The sequence below is a fragment of the Lactuca saligna genome, chromosome 3, assembly GCF_052625555.1.
Source record: "Lactuca saligna cultivar CGN05327 chromosome 3, ASM5262555v1, whole genome shotgun sequence".
Lineage (NCBI taxonomy): Eukaryota > Viridiplantae > Streptophyta > Magnoliopsida > Asterales > Asteraceae > Lactuca > Lactuca saligna.
The window spans coordinates 115,757,104-115,775,161 of NC_136419.1; positions in this window are offsets into that span (position 1 = coordinate 115,757,104).

Below are 18,058 nucleotides of genomic sequence, written 5' to 3' on the forward strand. Positions count from 1 at the left end.
ATGTCAATTACACTTTACAAATTTCGAGATTATCTAACTACTAAATCTAATATCATCCTTCAGCCCTATGCTCCGAGCATGCTGGAGATGCTTAACCCGAGTCAGTCCCTTCGTGAGGGGATCTGCCGGATTCTCATCTGATGATACCCTCTTTGCCACGAGGAGTCCTTCTTCGATCCGATGTCTGATGAAATGGTATTTTCTGTCGATGTGTCTGGATCTCCCGTGATCCCTTGGTTCCTTGGCTAAGGCAACAACACTTTCACTATCACAGAAAATTTCCATCGGCTCTTTAATAGCTGGTACAACTCCAAGGTCTCCTATGAAGTTCCTCAGCCATAACGCCTCCTTTGCCGCTTCGCTAGCTGCAATATACTCTGATTCACAAGTAGAATCTGCCACTGTCTCTTGCTTGGAACTCTTCCAAGAAATTGCTCCTCCATTTAGGGTAAAGACCCAGCCCGACTGAGAGCGGAAGTTATCCCTATCAGTCTGGAAGCTAGCATCACTATACCCTACAACTCTCAAGTCATCACTCCCACCGAGGGTAAGGACCCAGTCCTTAGTCCTTCGTAGGTACTTGAGAATATTCTTTACCGCAATCCAGTGTGCCTTGCCAGGGTTCCCCTGAAACCTGCTAACCATGCTCAAGGCAAAGGCTACATCAGGTCGAGTACACGTCATAGCATACATGATCGAACCTACAGCTGAAGCATAAGGTATTCGACTCATTTCTGCTATTTCAGCCTCAGTGCTAGGGCTTTGTGTCTTACTCAACTTGGCGCTACTCTGGATGGGTAACTCTCCTTTCTTGGAGTCTTGCATTCTGAATCTCTTCAGAATCTTCTCCAAGTAGGTACTTTGACTAAGTCCAATTAGTCTTTTACTCCGATCTCTCAAAATCCTTATCCCTAAAATATAGGCAGCTTCACCAAGGTCCTTCATAGCGAAACACTTTCCAAGCCAGGACTTTACTTCCTGCAAGGTTGGAATGTCGTTTTCTATGAGTAGTATGTCATCCACATACAATACCAAAAAGCTAACTATACTCCCACTAGCCTTGACATATACACAAGATTCATCTTCACTCCTAGAAAAGCCAAATTCCTTGACCTTTTCATCAAAGCAAAGATTCCATCTGCGAGGTGCTTGCTTTAGTCCATAAATGGATTTCTCAAGCTTACACACTCTATTAGGGTACTCGTTACTGACAAAACCCTCTGGCTGACTCATGTAAACATCTTCAGCCAACTTTCCATTAAGGAAAGCAGTTTTGACATCCATTTGCCAAATTTCATAGTCATGAAATGCAGCTATGGCTAACAGAACCCGAATAGACTTAATCTTGGCTACCGGAGAAAAGGTCTCATCATAGTTCACTCCAGGAATTTGAGAGAAGCCCTTTGCAACCAGTCTAGCCTTATAAGTGTGTACTTTACCATCCATGTCGGTCTTCTTCTTGAAGACCCATTTGCACCCTACAGTCTTTCGACCTGGTACATTCTCAACCAAGTTCCAAACTTGATTGTCATACATGGATTGTATCTCGCTATCCATAGCCTCTTTCCATTTGGCAGACTCGGGGCCCGCCATGGCTTCCTCGTAGCTGTTAGGGTCATCTTGACTTACTAGTGTCTCATCACTAATAAGTGTCTCACCTTCTGCAGTAATATGGAATCCATAGTAATGCTCAGGTGCACTCCTAACTCTCGTGGAACGCCTCAGAGGTACAGATTCGTCAATTGGCTCAACAGGAGTTTCCTCCTCAAGTTGAGGGCTAGAGTTTGAAGTTCCTTCACCACTTGACTCTTGAATTTCTTCAAGATCAACTTGCCTCTCACTGTCTCCTTGGCTTATAAACTCTCTTTCTCGAAAGACTCCTCTTCTTGCTACAAAGACCACATTGTCACTAGGTCTGTAGAAGAGGTAACCAAAGGATTGCTGTGGGTAGCCGATGAAAATACACCTCTCGCTTCGGGGTTCGAGCTTATCATGAGTCTCGCGTCTCACGAAAGCCTCGCATCCCCAAATCTTGATGTGGTCTAGTTTAGGTACTTTACCAGTCCACATCTCGTGAGGAGTTTTGGCAACTTTCTTTGTAGGGACTAGATTAAGGATATGGGCGGCAGTCTCTAAGGCATACCCCCAGAATGAGATTGGTAGCGAAGCTCGACTCATCATGGAACGAACAATGTCCAACAAGGTTCGATTACGCCTCTCAGCCACACCATTCAACTGCGTTGTCCTGGGAGGTGTCAATTGTGAGACAATCCCACATTCCTTTAGATAGTCGAGGAACTCTGAACTAAGATACTCACCACCTCGATCGGATCGAAGCATCTTAATGTTCCTGCCCAATTGATTCTCAACTTCCTGTTTAAATTCCTTAAACTTCTCGAAAGTCTCTGACTTATGCTTGATTAGGTAGACATATCCATATCTACTGTAATCATCGGTAAAAGTCAAATAATAACGATTAGCATCCCTTGTGGCATGTTTGAATGGTCCGCACACATCCGTGTGTATAAGGTCCAACAAACCTTCACCCCTTTCACATGAGCCTGTGAAGGGTGACTTTGTCATTTTTCCAAGTAAGCATGATTCGCAACTATCATTTGACTTTAGGTCAAACGACTCCAAGACTCCATCCTTTTGGAGTTGGCCTATGCGTTTCTTGCTTATATGTCCAAGACGACAATGCCATAACGATGCTTTATCCAAGTTATTATTATTAGTAGAATCAATACACAAAACATTATTTCCTAAGTTATCTACAATAGATACAGCTTCATACACACCATCACAAGGTAATGCTTTAAAATAAAGTACATTATTAAAGAAAGCATTAATCGAACCAACTTCATTATCAAACGAAAAGGTGAAACCTTGTTTGTACAATGCATGAAAGGAAATAATATTTCTTGCCATTTCTGGCGAATAACAACATTTATTCAAATCTATATTTAACCCACTACTTAGCGATAAAGTATAAACTCCAATCTTGGTGACAGGTGTAACTTTCCTATTCCCCATGATTAAGTTTATTCTTCCTTGCTCCACATTCTCACTTCTTCCTAGTCCCTGCAAGTCACAACAAATATGAATACCGCAACCTGTATCAAGGACCCAAGATTTCGAATGGGGTGAGTTATTAGAAATGATAGTGTAAATACCTGCATGGTTGGGTTTGACTTTCCCATCCTTCACATCTTGCTGGTACTTTGGGCAGTTCCGCTTCCAATGAGCTTTTTCATGGCAATAGAAGCATTCAGCCTCTTTTGGGTCAGAAGAAGGAGTAATGAAACCTTTCTTGGTTCCACTTGAAGAAGAGCCATCAAGGGTCCGAGCCTTGGTACCCTTTGAAGATCTCTTTCTCTTCCTCCCTCGACTTTGCCCGATTGCCAAGACCGGAGTTGTGTCTGGAGTAGGAGTGATAGCAACCGACTTCCCCTTAAGACCTGTTTCTGCGGTCTTGAGAAGTCCCTGAAGTTTGCTGAGGGTGACCTCTTCCTTGTTCATGTGATATGTCATGCGGAATTGATCATAGCACGATGGTAAGGAGTGCAAAATGATATCTATTGCAAGCTCCTCAGGGAAGTTCACATTAAGCTTCAGCAACCGATCCACATACCTTTGCATTTTCTGCATGTGGCTCGTGACGGACTCTCCGTCCTTCATCATGGTTGTTATCATGGAGCAGATGACTTCGTACCTCTCTTGTCGTGCACTTTGATGGTATCTTTCCATCAAATCTTGGTGCATTTCATAAGGGTAGAAGTCTTCATAAGACTTTTGGAGTTCAGCTGTCATGGTGGCTAACATGATGCAAGCCACCTTGGTTGCATCTCTTTCATGAGTATGAAAGTCAGCGATCTCCTGGGGAGTTGCAGTGGACTCGTCAATTTCCTTAAGCTCCTTGTCAAGAACATATTCTTTGTCCTCATAGCGGGTAATCATCCTGATGTTTCTGATCCACTTATTGAAGTTGGATCCATCAAAGGTGACTTTCCCACATAGACTCATAAGAGTAAAGGAGCCATTAGGATTCGAGCCAGAAGCATTATTTGAAGACATCTGAAAAAAGAAGAACAAGTTTAGTTTAGATTTAAGAGAGTCCTTGATAAAACACCCAAATGTAATATTAAGGCTAGGATCCAATCACAATATAATATAACTTAGAAGAGGTATGCCGTAATCTAAGCTATACCATATTTGAAAGGTAGGTGAATGACGATTCACCAATTTCCACCACGAAAACCGAAATATTAAATATTTAGTTTTTATTGGTTTTAGAAATTCCTAGATTCTTTGAGATCCAATGAACTTTTCAAAGGCATGTTTCAATCTCGGGAGTGCCCTCCAGGTTTTGTGACTGGGATGCCGAGGATCACAAAACGAGGTGTGAAGTAACCATGCAAATCACTTGGTACCCTTAAAGTTTATCACTCAATCGATGTGCCGGTAAACCACACACGCTCCACCGATACTATAATAAACCTTAAGTCACCCTTTACCTACCTTGTTAAGTCCAAGTTAGTGTGCCGGTTAACCACACACGCTCCACCAACGACTTAGACAAAGTGTAAAGTGTAATTTCATGGATTAGCACCTTATTCACATTTTTCCTAAAGTAACTAAGATTGGGAATTTAATAAACATTTAGTTACTTTATTATATTCATCATACTTTGAATGAGAATTTATAAGTCCTTGTCTTACCCGTTCGGCTAACGACCCTCCACCAGTCAAGCAAGCGGTGGGTGAGAATATACACCCATTAAGTCACCATTTTATAGGCAACAACCTTATACCCACCTTATAGACCGGCTTCGTGAATGAGGCGTACTAGCGGTAAGACGACTTGTTCTTATACATATATATATAATTATTAAATCATCATAATATAAGTATAAGGTTTGAATTTTAACTTTTAAAATTCTAGGGGTTGGAACTAAAGTTTTAACTTAACTTTACTTGTTCCAAAACTTGAGGGCAAGTTTTGTAACTTTCAAAACTTTTCATTTCTTGTAACTTATGAGTTTAATAGAGTCATAAAATGAAGACTCTTCATTTTTATAACTCTTGTGTTTTCTTAATGGTTTTAACTCAAGTGTGACTCTTGGTTTTCCATAACTTAAGGATAAGTTATGGACTCCATTAAAACACATTATGATCAAGAATTAAACTACCAAATAGGTTACAAATAATTCCTATGATCATCTAAAACATCATAAGAACAAGAACATGAATATGAACACAATCAAAAATTACATAAAACTTTGTAATTTTTGATAACTAGTTGTTGTAAATGAATTAGCAAGACATTACACCACCAAAAACAAGTTTACATTTACTAAAACAGTTTAGGGTAATGTTTCTAATTCATTTTCCAGCAACTGAATCGAAATTCTACACTCATTCGACCCTACTCGCCGAGTGCAAGAACATGACTCGCCGAGTTGGTTGAAGATACACATGGACTCGACGAGTCCCCCCTATAGACTCGACGAGTCCGTTCGCAGACAGCAAATTTTCGATTCTGTTTTCAACTTTTAAGCACAAATAAGAACAAACAAGCCTAGGCTCTGATACCACTGATGGGTTTTGAGCATTCTAACACTTCCTAAGTGTACATGCAACCCTAATAACCTTGGATCTATGTTTGTCTAATTTGTCATGCAAAGTTGAATTCCAAGGTTATATTCCTATCTAGCATACATGGGGAACAATTTCAACATAAAGTATAGATAGAATAACTTACCTTGTTGTTGTTTGTGTTCCTTGAAACCTTGTGAGCCTAGCACCCCAAGTGTGATGCCTCAAATGCTTCACACAACACCAAATGCTCTTGGAAGAACTTATGAGAGAATACTCACTTCACAAAATCGGCCAAGCCCTCTATATTCTTAGTGTGTAGCCGATTTGGGAGGAGATCATATTACTTATATAGTGTTGACACATCTAGGGTTAAACCCTAATGTGTCATGACTCTTCATTTCCATGACCCATGGGTTTGTAACTCCCATGGAGCATCCATGGAGCATCCTATGGGTGGAACCCAACTTGATGATCCATGAAGCCTTTTAGCCCACTATACAAGATATGGATGATTTACTTAATCAACCCATATATTTAATTAGTTATCTTTTGATCACTTAATTAATTCTAAATTAATTCTTGATCAAACTAATCAAATAATATTATTAATATATTAGAACTTATAATATATTAATAATCTCCAAGCGTTATTTCTCTCATTTAGTTTATCCAATTGCATGGTGCCATGCAACCCAAATGGACCATGCCGGGTCGGGTCAAGTACATACCAGAAATAGTTATGGACTTAGACACCTTATCCAACATATAGATCCATACGCAAACTCATGCTCTCCCTCCAAGAGAATTCTGGCTATGACTCGGGCAATGACATTTAAGGCATGCCCCGATACAGTGGATAACAATTGTTAACGTATTCATGTATATGTAATGTAATGTTACTTGTTCTAGTATCGTTCTATATCTTCTCTTCCTAGTATAGTTGTATATGTTATTCTCTGGTATAGTTGTATATGTTCTTCTCTATTAAGTTTTGACTCATGAATGAACTGACTCATAGTATGATATTGTGTTCTAGTAATTATTCAAGTATCTTCCTAAACCACCCCTATGGTAGTTTGCTAGTAATCTAACTGGTACGTATGAACATGGATGTATACCCTTGCTACCCAAGGGTATTGAATGAACTAGAAGAACCTTTATGACTATATATGTACACATGACATATAACTAATATTTAAACGACCTTCGGACGGGTACCCGATATCCCACCAGACCACATCTCAAGCGCGAAAAAGAAATAGGGTGGATAGCCTTTCTATGTCTTTTAAACATTACTCATATAAATATACATATATATGCATGCAATTTATAACATAGAAACATAAAGTAAGTTTTGTAAAACCTTTGAACATAATTATTGTCTTAAGAAAAGATCGACTTGATGTCAATCCATAATACGGTTTGAAAGCATGGATTTGATAAAAGAGTTTAAAATAAAAAAGAACATTTGTTTGAAACACAATTGTAAATGAGTTTGAAATGAAGCGTACAGAGTAAAGTGTACAACTTAACAAGGAGTTTTAATCATATAAATTGTTTATGAAAATCATTTGAAGGAAAATTGTTTGGTAAAATGGCTAATGAGTAGCCAATCATTTGAATGCTGCTTACTAATCACATGTGATTGATATAGTAACTAGCATAATTCTACTTGTATCCCCCCCATAAAACATTTAAAAACTGTTAAAACATTGATTAAGGGGTATGAACTCACCTGTAGTAAGGGATTGTAATTGAATGGAAAGTTATCGTAAGGAAGGATCGGACAAGTGCTTGGCATCAAGTGAAGACTTTAGACACACACAATGATCCTAGTTACATATGAAGACATATGTATATAAATAATTAGTGATTAAAACACTAATTATACAAGTATAAACATTTTAACGCGGGGAAAACACTTTTGGTCAAGTGCTAGGAGGCTAATGGGTTGCAACAAAGGAGTGCAAGGCCTCTAATGGGAGTTTATGGTCAAATGACCATATTCTTTGGAGTTTACGGCCCAGGGGAGTAAACTCCTGGCCGTAAACTCTCAACAAGGTCCATAAATGAATATTATCATTTATACAACTCGTTTGGTGAATTGTTTCAAGGCTAAATCAAGTGTTTGGGCTTCCTATTAACTCCTTTGAGGAGTTTACGGCCCTAGGACCATATCCCATGGAGATTAAGGCTGTAATCTCCTTTGGGGAGAAGTTTATGGTGCTTTCGAGTCCCTATATTATCAAGGAATGCATCAAGGAAATTGTCCAAGGCTTTAGGGGGATTTATGGCACCATTTGGCATCTTTTAAAGGAGTTCACGGCCCTGGAACATCTTGGGCCATGAACACCCTTTCCTTGGTGTTTTAATGGTGGTTGCTTGCTCCAAACACACTAGGGTACTTGTCCAAATTTGTCTCTTGGCTTAAGGAAGCTTTTCTAGGCATTTTGACACCTAAACATGGTGTTCACGGCACAAGAACCTCCTTGTCCGTGAACTCACTTTCATCATTGATTTTAATTGCTTTTGGTGTCCTAAACATGCAATGGTGGGTTCTAGTTCGAGTTCTAAAGCTTTGAGGGTTATTAGGACAATTTACGCACTTAAAATGCAGTTTACTCTCCAAGTGTTCTTGGGCGATAAACTCCCAAATCTTGGGGTCTTGATCCAATTTTGATGTTTTTGTTGGGTTTTGAGCAATCTAACACTTCCTAAGTGTGCATGCTACCCTAATAAACCTTGGATCTATGTTTGTCTAAATACATGCAAAATAATAATTTTCCAAGGTTTATAACCTATCTAACATGGCATGGGGAACATTTCAACATAAAGAGTTAGAAGAGATTACATACCTTTTTGATGAGTTTGGTTCTTGAGGAGTTTGAGGGCCAAGCACCAATTGTGTGAATGCCTCAAATGGAATCACAAAACGCCACAAACTCTTGGAAAACTTTGAGAGAGTGTATACACTTGTATATTTCGGCCACACACAAGCTCACACACACTAGTTCACTAGTTACGCTTAGGCTCCATTTCATGCTCCATAAGCATGCTTATATAGTGTGCATGGTTAGGGTGAGACCCTAATAACCCATGACCTTTCCTTTCCAAGGATCCATGGGTTAAAAGCTCCATGGATCATCCATGGACTTCCATATAAGCTTAGCCCATTAACAAAAGAGCATTAGCCCACACTATATAAAACCAATAGCCTATAATCTAATTAGTCTTCCTTTTAATCTCTAAATTAATTCATAATTAATTTAAGAGTAAAACTAATTAAATAACATAATCTCATATTAATATATTATAACTTATAATATATTAATAAACATATGTGTATAACTCTCATAAAATTATCCATAAATAGTTTGGATGAGATGCAACCCAAATGGACCATGCCAGGTCGGGTCAAGTATATACCAAATAAGTTATGGACTTAGACACCTCATCCAACAGACTCCCACTTGGATAAGTCTAATAACTGTATTTGCGTATGTTACTTTAGGAACCAACCAGCAATCGTAGCTCTAGAAAACTCCGTTGAACTATGAAGACTCTGTTGAACTATGAAGCGCCATTTTAGATAAGTGATCATATTATCCTCTGTCCACATGATATCAGCCGGACAAATACATGGAACAACGTCGTACTTATTGTCCAGCAGTTTGTTTCCTGATTTCCAATTTGTTTGACAAAAAACTTAATCGAACACCTCAATTTAGTTCTGACCGGCCGGTACATAGGTCACAACAAAATCATCGAGGGGCCCAATATATCGCTTCTATTTCTAGAAGGAACAGATAAAATTCGACTCATATGCTTGTTCTAGTACTTGTTGAATTGTACACAAAGGCACGTTTTATAACATCAAGTTACTGATGCATCATATCTCTAGGTTTGAAGATTTATACGATATTACCGTCTCACGATCACTCGAGACAAATTCCATGAAGTGATACAAGTGAGTGTGGGTTTATTCCAATACTCATAACCTATGAGCACTCATGAATGTTGTAGCAACCATTGCTATGACTAAACCCATTTAGCCATCTACAAACCCGATTCATGACAGTCTTGATTCATACCTACTTCCAACATATGAACAACTGTGGAGTGTTTAAATAACTTAGTCATTCGGAAAGAATAACCTTGCTATTTTGGAAGTCAAAACATGAAAAGTGAAACCCAATAATAATCGAATCAATATGGTCTCAGAACTCTTTTGAATATAAATAGAACCACCTTTTATTTATCACCATATTGATTACACATTATTCATTGTATAATGTTTCAAACAATCAACTTAAGACTTGAATAAAAACAATAGTTATCCCATGGTCCTAGCATGTACACTTTGTTTTTCTATACAATAGTTATGCCATACCCCAAGTATGCACACTATGTTTGTCTATGACCTTCACTTTGTGAAATAGATCAATTGAACATGATTCCAACGATGTTCATTTCACAATCCCAAATCCTTATTGTAAGTGTGAGAATTTCTAATTTCTACCATTTACCAAAAATCTGTTAGACTTTAAACTTATATGCATTGATCCTCTCATAATGATTATGCGCAAGGTCACCAAAACCTTGTCATCAGTCATTACAGAGTATTCGAAAGAAGATCAACTCTATGGAAACGAAATCTCATATTCAAAGTACATTGCTTTGAACATCCTTCTTGCATTAAGGTTTTCTAATCTTATATAGATTGAATAACTTCCACCTATGGAGACATTTCCATAGTCCCATTTTGACTATCACTTCCGAACAAGAGTTACTTCTTTTCAGAACATGTCAATATGGTCCTTTCCGACAACTTAAATCATACTTCCAACTTTCCCTAAGCAACCAATCTTTGGCGATGTTGGGTCAAAAATATGGTTTATACTTTACTTTTCTAGGCAATTATTTTTGTGTAATATTTTATGAATTTATGGCCTAGTTTACGGCTGAGTTTACGGCCGTAAACACCTTACGGCCGTAAACCCATTTACGGCCCATGTCCACCAAGCCCATGTTCCCTAGTACAAATAGAGGTGTTAGGGTGAGGAGTAGAGATTGATGAGATTGATAAACCCTAGAGAATTTACGGCCTAGAGAGAGAAACAGGAGCTTTTACATGTGTGTGAATCTCTTGTATCCGGATCATAATTCATATCAATACATACAAGATTCATATCAATTCTTCTTCTTCTCTTCTTTTCTTTATCTGACATCATCCGTTTGATTGGGATTCCGCACCATCAAACGGATCTGACTGATACACGGGCAGATTAGGGACTTCCAATTGGTATCAGAGCCAAGTTGTATCAGTCAAAAGGATTATTGTTTCATCTGGAATCTGAATATTCTGTGTTTACGGTCCACGCTTACGGCCGTAAACACCGAGTTCTTGGGCCGTAAACTCTATTTGGGGCAATATTTGATCTTATTTTCGAAATATTTTTGCGTTTTTGGATAGATCTCGCAAAAATAAAGGGGGTTTGTTCTTTGTGTTTTTCATAAAAAAGGGTTTTTGATTGAGTTTTGGAGCTTCAAAGTCGAATTTTCACGTAATCTTATACTGTTTACGGTCGGAGTTTGTTCACGGCCGGTGGCGGCATTTGCGTTTACGGCTAGGGTTTCCGGAGTTTGCGGCTTGGCTCGGCAGATTGGCTCGGTAGACCAGCTCGGTGGAAGACGGCTCGGCTCAGGTGTGGCGGCTAGCGACTCGGCTTGGTGAATCGCGGCTTGGAGATCGGCTCGGATCTGCAGCAGCTAGCTGCAAGCGCTTCAATAAAAAGGCAACAACTTTGCGTCTGACAAGGAATCGAACCCACGATCTCAAGTTCAACAAACAGCGCCTTAGCCAACTCCTCTAGCTAATTCCTTGTTCCATTCCTTCGAAAGTTAAAATATAACCCGTCTGTTTCGCACCTACTTTCTAAAATTTCACACTTTTAACCCAAAAACTCAATTTCTTTTTATTTTAAATTCCTTTTTCATCCAAAATAATAATAAAAAAAAACAAATGTCTCTTTGAGCTCTGAGTCTGTTGCTTCGAACTCAGTTGCTTCTGATAAACCTGTCGTTGAGAAATACAGGCCTCCAATTCCAGCGCAACAGAGTTCTTGTGGCAAGTGTGCATGTGGGGACAACAAAAGACAAGGCAAAGATACGCCACCAGGGGCAGGAAAAGATAACTTCACAGTGAAGAAAAAGACTTGTTTTCACTGTGGAACACCTGGACACATTGTCCGAAATTGTCTAAATCGCGCATACGTTCCTTACTATGCGCAAGGTTGGCAGAACGTGCCAAGAGGGAGATACTCCAAAAGAAACCCCTCAAAGTCACGTTCAGACATTGACGACTGGAATGACAAGAAGGCCAAGAATCAAACTCCAAAGGACAAGCATCCAAATCCCAAGGGCAAGAAGGATATGTCAGCCAACAAGCCCAGTTCAAGAGATGCTCCTGTGAAGCCAAGAACAGTTAGGTCAACGTCATCTCGGCAGTCGGCTTCAAGTTCCAAATCAAGTACTGAGCCACCCATCGGATCGAAAAAGAAATGGGTTAAACCCAACTACAAATGGGTTCCGAAGGCTCAATCTCCCAAATCAACTAACGACTCTAATGTTTCTACATCTTCTGTTTGTGATAAGCAGGATATGTCATGGGAGAGAGTATCATGCGTTGATGAAAAAGGTCAACCCAGTTTCAAAATGGACTGGGTTCCAAAGATCAACTGATCCCGCTCTGTGTCGGAGCAGTTATGGAGGCATATCATCAAACTTTAGTTTGTTGGTAGTGGCTGTTCCAGGCACATGATGGGGGACATCTCTCAACTGTACAACATTCAGACCTTTGTTTGAGAGTATGTGTCCTTGCGAGAAGGGAAGAAAGGAAGAGATCACTCATGGGGTTAGTTCTTAATGACATAAAGAATTTTCGGATCTATTCTGAGATTATGCATGCTGTTCTCAAACCTTCTGAATGCAGATTCAATCGGTGAATTATGGTTTGCATTTTCTTCTCTATACTCCTAAGTTTTTTTCTTAACTTGATTTGCTTTAAAGACTAATTTTTGTTTTAGGATAGTTTAAATTTGCACATTTACTTTCGTTTCTCTCCTATGCACAAATTAGGGGGAGAAATAAAAACAAAACAAAAATTAGAAAATTTAATTAAAAAAAATAATGTTGGTTATGAAATGTGCTTGAGGGTGATGTTTTGGGAAGTGATATTATCAAGTGATAACAATCAACCTGAGTCTGCGTAACGTACCCAAAATTGAAGGGCCTATGCTTTGACTTGATGCGTCGGTAGGCACGAAAAATTTTAAAATGGACATGACTAGGCAGAGTTGAACTTAGGAAATTTATAGACTTGACAAATCTTGACCTAGTTAGATCGATTCAGCCTGACAATAGGACGCTCGGATAGGTTGAGTAGGGATATATATATATATATATATATATATATATATATATATATATATATATATATATGGGAATCTACTCATCACATTAATTGAACCCGTACTTGGAACCGTGGTTTAACGTTTCCTCGATTGGCGGATTCTGTCCTTAATTCCGGTTGGATGGGGCAACTGATAAATTCCAATAAATTAGGTCTGTAGAATATCATTTTCTTTCTGTCTGTCTATTAGTCATATGTTGTCTCCTTTGCGTGACTTCCAATCCGACGTGGTACACAACATATGCAACTCTATTTCTCTGTAGGCTATATATAAATGTGGGAAATACTTCTTATCTGTTAGCCATATGCTGTCTCCTTTGCGCGACTTCTAATCTGACCTGGTACACAGCATATGCAACCTTCTTCTTCTCAACCCCTCTGAAGTAGTTAGCAATAGAATTTTGAATCTCTTCTCTCTCTGAATGGTTGTCTGCTCACCCAGTGTAAGGAGTACTCTGGAAGTTCTTGATGGCTGGGGCATATCAAGAAGCGGGAAACACGTTCCAGTACACTTAAAATTGAACACATACAGATTGTCTATAGATTTCGCTGCTCAATTTAGGTGGACAACAATATCCCTGGTCGTCGTCAGATGAATGGACCTTAAGATATAGTATCTAAGAAATTAGGATCGGATATAAATTTTAGGTTTTTAAGTTCACCTTGTCTTGTAACAAATAGTATGTCCTAAATTTGTCATAATTTTTCGTGTTTAAGTGGACCACAATACCGACGATCGACCAGACAAAGATGTGAATATGAAAGGTACCGACAAGTGGATAAAGGCTGTCTAAAAACTTTGATCCCAAATCACTCTTAAAGTTAGATATCATTTTTATTTTTGTTAAATTTGTCAAAGTTTCTTCTAATTTAAATATTAGGGGAGAATTAAAAATTTTAAAAAAAAATCAGAAAAATTCAAAAATTAAAGAAAATAAAAATAAAAATTAAAAATCCAAAAATAGTGTTATTTATGTTTTATTTCTTTTTCAAAAAATATGAAAAATTAAAAAAAATATTTTTGTTTATATTTTAATTTGTGTGCTAAGTTTTCTTTTAATTTTGTTTTGTCTTGAAAAGTGATTTCAGGTATAGATAAGTCTCATGGAGTTTGTGTTGAAGATTTCTGAGCCAAAGGCTTCGTCCGTGAGCATCGAAGAATTCGCATTCGAAGGAGCAAGAAATGAAGATTATTCTTTCAACATTCAATCTTTCAACCCCAGAAGCAAGGTGAAGCTGGAATTGAAGATTATGTGACGGATTGCATTGAAGCCTCCTCAATCAGTCTGCTGCTATTGTTGTACCTGCTGAAGTGATCTAGAAGATTTGTTCTCTCTGATGTTTTCTCTGAAGATTCTCAAGCTGAAAGCACTATCTTTCAAGAATCAGTACGTCAAGCCTCCTCACCTAACGTGCGTTCAATGCCAAACTCTGAAGAAATGCCCAACCACTCAAGATGAAGTCATTCATTGAAGATTCATCAAGTTCATCCTGAAGTCGTGAAGAATTTGAAGATTAATGCTGAAGCCAAGCTCTCATTGAAGATTGACAAGAAGAGCTAGCTACCTTTTAGGGGAGCTTGTTGGGTCATTAAGAAAAGAAAGCTATAAACCAAGGGGGAGATTGTTGGGTCAAATTATGGTTTATACTTTACTTTTCTGGGCAATTATATTTTTCTGTAATATTTATGGAGTTTACGGTCATGTTTACGGTTGAGTTTACGGCCGTAAACACCTTACGGCCGTAAACCCATTTACGGCCCATGTCCACCAAGCCCAAGTTCCCCTTGTATAAATATAGGTGTTAGGGTGTGAGGAACAGATTGATGAACACTAGTCGTTTACGGCCAGAGAGAGACAGGAGCTTTTATTTGTGTGTGAATCTTGTGTAAGGATTTTCATTCATATCATTAATACATTCAAGATTCATAATATTCTTCTTCTCTTTCTCTTCTATTTTTACCTAACATCATCCATTTGATTGGGATTCCGCACCATCAAACGGATTTGACTGATACACGGGCAGATTAGGGACTTACAGGCGACCTCCGATTTGTCCTTGACAATTGCTTAATCACTTTAGTCATATCCAGTTCTAGACTTTTCCCTTCTCAATGCCTTAAACATTTGGAAAAATTAGAAAAGATGAATATTATAGCACATGCAATCGATCCTATATCCGAAGCATATGGGACACGATTCATGATGTTTGACATAAAGACATGATACTAGACCAGTCTTTTGCTACAATATTTTTTTATTTTTTTATTTGCCATGTTTTCAAAATTTAACTATGAAGAGGGATGCCGTAATCATAATCGAATTTTGAAAACACAATATATATAGAATTTCCTTAAGTCGAACCATTCAGACATAAAATTCATACATATATCCTTGACTAAAGATGATTAAAATCTCAATCTAAGCTTCTAGAATTGAAATGAAGTATAATTTCCTCTCCCTTAATTATAGCAAAACAAATTTTCAACCCCTGCAACTTCACGAATTGAAACTTTGTTTTCTATAATTAACATTGCTACCTTGCAACACTAAACATAATAATCATGCTCCCACTAACATGATGATTATCAGCATAACACTTATGCTCCCACTAACTCTGACATATTTCCAGAAACCTGATGGACTTCTGAAATTTAGATTCATACACCCTTTTCTTAGATAGCTCACATGTGTGTCTAAACAATTTTCAGAACTATCAAAAGGGATGCCGTAATCATAATCTCAATTACTTAGGCATTTTCCATTTCTCACAAGTCCATGTTAGTGTGCCGGTTAACCACATGTGCTCCACTAACGACTTTTGAAAATGCAAATAACACAATTGATATCTACGTAAAATCTACTCAGTGAAAGCGTTTCCTCACCATCATTTTCATGAATCGGAGAGAAACCTTATGACACTTAGATTTTATAGTGTATGAGTTCCTATCCATGTGAATTTGTCAAAACCATAATCACAAGATAAGGTTAGTGACAAATTCAGCCTTACATGGATTAAACTTGTTCAATCTTAGTTTCTTGTCACCTTGGTAGCACAAGGCCCACCAATGCTTCCAAGTTGAACTCTGATAACTCACATGCAAATTCAACTTATTTGAAGTAGGTACAGAATTAAGAATTATGTCAACACGATGGGTTGCAAACCTTAAGTCGTGTGCTAGTGATAAATTACAGGTTTTACTCTTGATTAAATCTTGAAACTCTTTCAGGATCTTTAAGGCTCCTACCGTCCCCTTGACATATAAGTTTTCCCAGTCAAGAACCATTCCTTGTCAAAACAAATATTCAAGGGATAGTGCAGATTCTTATCAAGACTAACACTTCACACAATTGGTCTTAGTTGATCTTTATCTCATCCAAGACATCACAACTTACCAATCTCAAATGTACAAGGGTAGAAACATTTTACACTACATTTGATAAGTGTTTTAAACCTTACTTTATGTCACTCAATGTTACAATCTTGGAGTATGACTCTAAGAATTGTTTTGGAATGAAGTATGACTCATATTCTTGATTTTAACCAATGCAACAATTCATGACCTCTCTTCTTAGCCATAACAATGCACTAAGACGTCCTTAGAGTATGAATTTGTGATGTGGTTTCATAATCATTAAGATGATCATGAAATATGATACTAAAGTACTCTCCCATCCTTTCAGATTTGAGAAACTTTTATCTTTCTGCCTACTTTGATTCTTCTCATTTGTTTTGCCATACATTGTAACCTTTCCAACGTTATAGAATTATACTTAACCTTATAAGTATAATCATATTTACTAATCTTTAGTAAATCATGACAAATCAATCTTTGTGGTGGACCTTGACTAGCACACACCCAGTGTACCTAATTCCGTAGTCCTTCAATTGACTCACATATACATGTGATCAAAGAATTAGTCTTAATTTTCAAAGATGAAAATTCTCATTCATCATACAATACAACTTGTATGATTCCAAGTTTCTATCCAATTGAAACTTGGGTGATGAAAAACTTTCTTCATTTGGTAAATTCAGACACTACCACAAATGAAAGAATCAAATCCACTTTCCAATATTGCTATTACTGGAAACATATAAGCAACAATTTTCCACAGATGCCATTGTAAGGATATTTTTTTAAAATAAATAAAATTAAAACCCTTTTTTTTTTTTTTTTAAACTTTGCGGAAAAACTTATCCTTACAATCCACATGAAAACTTTGTTGTTATCTATTCCTAAGAAATATATTATAACTCTTAAGCAACAGCTCAAAATTCTGATTACCGAACCATGTGATCGAAACCCACCTTCGCAATCAGAATCAACATATACTTACTTTAAGCTTCCTATCTTTTCTTTTGATTCTTAAAACCATCAACATGTGACCCATTCACATTATGTAATAAGAATCTCCAAACAGGAACTTAACAGAGTTAGTCAGTGGCCTTTAACTGAAGTAGAGTCAAACTTTTTGACTTGATCAATCTTATGATATTTCAGGTAAATATGGCAGCTTCGCAACCAGTGTCGCTTCCTTTGGCAACAAAACATATAGACCCTTTGGTAATGTCACATGAGACTATCTCAGACTTAGCCTTTCTCTTTACCATTTGGTCAACCGAGTTGACTATGGCCGATCCCTTTCCATTGGGAAGAGAAATGCTTTTCTAGATATCCAATGCTACCATTTTCAATGTCCATTTAAGACTTGGGAAGTTGTTCTTTTAATCAAATTTGCTTTACTGGTGTTTCAAATCATTGCTGATTCCACAACACCATGCAAATAGATAGCATCATTAAGGGTCATGTCATAGTCTGTCTCATAGTAGTCCCAAAGAGACTCACTATGTTACTAAGAAAGTGATTGAACATCCAACTTTCACGAGACTTTGACACCCAACTCTCCCGACTTGTCAATATGTGACTTTATCTCCAAGATGTGAGCACACATAGACTATGCTTGCCAATAGGGATTGAGTGACTTAA